This window comes from Erigeron canadensis, chromosome 1 (genome assembly GCF_010389155.1).
Source record: "Erigeron canadensis isolate Cc75 chromosome 1, C_canadensis_v1, whole genome shotgun sequence".
Lineage (NCBI taxonomy): Eukaryota > Viridiplantae > Streptophyta > Magnoliopsida > Asterales > Asteraceae > Erigeron > Erigeron canadensis.
The window spans coordinates 40,915,175-40,919,349 of NC_057761.1; the positions used below are offsets into that span (position 1 = coordinate 40,915,175).

General features: G+C 31.4%; 1 long non-coding RNA gene across 1 annotated transcript; it reads left to right on the forward strand.

Moving 5' to 3' along the window:
* Positions 1–526: 526 nt before the first annotated feature.
* Positions 527–3,766, forward strand: LOC122585045. Its single transcript, XR_006321644.1, has 3 exons — positions 527–572; positions 713–808; positions 3,234–3,766. It is a non-coding gene; the product is annotated as an uncharacterized LOC122585045 (long non-coding RNA).
* Positions 3,767–4,175: the final 409 nt, after the last annotated feature.

A 4,175-nucleotide genomic window follows, 5' to 3' on the forward strand; every position in this document is an offset into this window, starting at 1 on the left:
AATGGAATCTGATACCATTAGAATTAAAGTTCATTTTTTTGTGTGTTTATTTTTCCATAAATAAAGTAGTTTTATTCTGTATTTGATTGTTTATATTGTAATTATTTGTAATTGTAGTAAGAAATTTCATTTCATTCGCTCTTGGTGGGCTAGATAATGTCCTAGGCGCAGTGGAGATCGGAGCAACAGGTAATGCCTTGTCATTTGTATTTTTGAAAGAAAAAAAAAATCTCTTTCAAATTAGTTTTTGTATAACTAGATTCTTTAATAAATTTCATTTCTCTCGAAAATATTTTGTGAATTAAATGTGTACCAAATTTGTTTACATTGTATTACGAGTATGAGATTTCAACTTTAACTTAGATTTTAAAAAAATTGCATTGGTAAGTGAAAACTTATCTTCTCACGTGTAAGCTTGTAGTAGGTACAGAGAATACATTGAGTGTTGCATTGTAGTTCACACACTTGATAGAATATTTCCTCTATAAAAAGGGAGTCCTTCCATACACCTTAAACTCAAACCATGGTACCTTTTTATCTATCGATACGATGCCAGGCACGTCTTTTAGCTTGTTAGTTGTTTGTCTGTTTTAACTTATAACCGTTTTCTTTCTTGTTCATTCTTCCACTGCACAATATTATTATTATAATCTTAATTAAATTCCCAATTTCTAGCTAATATATTATTGTAATTTTTTTTTGTTTGTGGCAGATGGTACACATAGATGATCAATATTATAAAGAGATCGATGCAAGAATAATATTCCAACTTATCGGGGGTGAGGGGTTTCGATGCTATTCATGTCAAGTGAGCAGTCTTTTGCCGTTCACCTCTCTTTCGTTGTCTGTTCGACCTTGATTAACTATATATATATTTGCAACCCTAGCTACCTAGCGAGCTAGCTTTCGATCACTTACATATATATATTTTATATATACATATAAGTTATAGAATTAAAGTTCTTCCTCACCTAACCACTACCCTTTAATTCAGGACCTTTTTAAACATATCTTTTGATATGATATCACTCCGTACAATATAAGTTGCATGTATAGCTAGATAACAGTATAGTTTCATAATTAAATACATACCGTTATACAGTGTTTGATTGATATATCACAGGTGGCTTTTTAGATAAGATTAATTTTTGAAGGTTTGATCTATCTATATCTGGATTAATTGACGTTGATGATGAGTCGTTAATTCAATAACCCTAAATAAATTAGGAAAGATCTCCTCGATCGTTAATTAAATGAAACATATAAAGTGTAATTATTATCATGTTAGTTCATTTGTTCAAGGTATAGAATAAAAATGAAACCCTAATTCCATGATCTAGTATCATTTGCATGGTTAGCCACATATATATGGATCTTATCGATCGGTCTAATTAGCACTCTTAATAAACAATTTTTGTTAATATTCTGAGGTAAAAGAAAATCATGATGATTCAAGAAATTTTTGTTTAATTAGTTCGGTTTGGTTTGGTTTGGTTTGATATCATCAATCATGTTTTAAAGTTTTCTTGTTCATTAGTTAGTTACCGATTATGTGATTAATCTTCAAAAAGATATTGATAATTAATTAGATAAACTAAGTTCCTTAACGTGCGTGAGATAAACCGTTTACTGTTTTTTTGTTAAAATATGGTTAGGTTGGTGAATTCAAAAGGTATATATATATATGTATTTTATTATAAGAAAGAAGTGATATTGCAAATTATTTTTTCATTCGACAAATTTAACTTTTTCAAAAGGCATATATGTATTTATGTATGATTTCTTCAATAAACTTCATTCAACAAATTATTTATATGATTCTTTTCGACCATTTTCTTAGTTACGTCCAAAATATTTTTCTAGAGGTTTCGAATATATATGTAAGATCTTTTGTTTTGAAAGACGCCGCCTAACCATCAGACCGGCCTCCTTGGTGTTGGTTAAACTACGTACATTATCGTTGTGTGTTGATTGCGTTTTGGTCGACGACGTTTGAATATATATCTGAACGTAATGGAAATTTAAAAAAATAATAATAATGGAACTAAATGTTCTGAATTATTTGTGAATTTGTGAGACCGAGTCGTTATGTGGTTATATATATATATATGATATGATATGATGTCTTAGGAGCCTCGTCCTAGCTAGTTAATCTCTCAAGTAGTCATCTTTAATTATTACTATACTACTTGTAGATTTAGTTAGTTAAATAACAAAATTCGCTTTTAGCTAGAAAGATTGACGTTTTTTGTAAATGTTGAATTCGATCGAATTCTCTTCTTGAAAATTTCTAACTATTTGCCTAATCGATCTGTTTCCATAGATGATCTAATTACAACTTACTTATTTTTTATTTTTTTTCCACTTATTTATTTTCCTGCAAAACAATTTATATTTTTCTAACAAATTAATGGAAGCCGTTCCTGTAATATTCCTGTGTATCCTCACCTACCATGCACACAAACAAAGAAAAAGTAGCTTTTTTCGAAATCTTGATATTGACCACCTAGTTTTTCTTATAATATATACGCCCGGCCCTTTCATTTCTTACCGGCCAACGTATAATTTAATGCTTAAACATGTAATGTAATTATCAAATGACTAACACATAGGTACTCTTTTATAAACGTAACATTGATTTTGATACAAAATTTTCTTTTTCCGGATGGTGTACGTAAAATCTTTATAGATATCTTTTTTATAATATTTAACAAAAAAAGTATTTTCAAAAGTCACTCCATTATGGTTGGATTTACCAATATATAGTTATGTACCCAAATGTTGGGTCCACAAAATTTGGATCTATAGTTTTCAGCCGTGGCTTAGAGCTGACATTGGAAACAAACTTAATTAAGTCACCTACCACCGCTAAAAGACTAAATAAATTACCGCTAAAAGACTAAACAATTTTTGTATATTAAAAAGAAAAAAACACACTATACATAATTATTTAAGAATATAGTTACATGTCCATTACCTATGTGGCTTGACCACCACCACCGATGCCAACCACCACTATATATATTCTTTGCCCTTTTTACGAACCTTCCACCACCAACCCCTAGACACAAACCAACACACACCTACCACTACAAGGCTGCAAAATCACATTAGCCATATATGAACCATCTCATTATATATGCATTGTGTACATATATATAGCCAATAAGCCACTAGCTAGTCAATAATCATGAATGTGTTGTATAGTAGTATAACTTTACAAGGTGGGACAGGCAATGAATGTGAGGTAGTATAACAAGCAAAAAAGACTGATCACTTGACAAGAGTTTGCATGGAAACCAACACTGATACATAGTAGCTAGCTATATACTAAAGGGCCCCCCCCTGGAAAGCTATTATTGATCTCATTAGGGGCCCATTTACAGATATTTGGACAGACAAATCTACCGCAGCACGAAATACACAGAAAAGGACACCAGTGACCATATGTGTCGATCGATCGATGATGTTTTTCCAGCAACAAAGTGAAACCATTGTCGAAAAGCATGAAATTTTTGAAGATGCTCAAGTTCTAGAAAAGTAAACTATATATGCTCATATTAATTATTGATACTTCTAAATGATCAATTTATCTAGTTAGATTCTCATATATAATTTTGAAACAAATCGATCGTGCTATACTCATCTACCAACTAGTCTTGAGTTCGATGTTGTGTGGCCAAGAAATGATCGATTTTTTTTTCAGTGAAAATGTGACTTGTATTGCTATCCAAAATTTACAAATATACGACATAAACATCTTGGATAAGCCCAAGTATACCATACAGACACTAACAATTCTCCTAACTACATTTCAAACCTGATCTCACTAAACAATATGACAACTCAATCAAGAAACAACAAAATTCAGTACATCACCCCTAAACCCCAAGATACAATGACATACTCAATATACCACTGCCAAACTGCTCTTGAGTGCACAAGTATGGGACCAACTAGTCTCATCTCTTATAATTCACTATTCCCATACGCATGTACATTCAACAAACAATGCCTTGATTCACAAACCTTCATCTGCACTTCCAATTCACATATTAAAGTACAATGCATTCCTCAAACAACAGCCAAATAACAATTCCATCCAGCACTTGGCCAACTGCATTACATTCCCAGTCTTCTTTACTCTTATTGTCATCAACTTATTCCTAACTGTT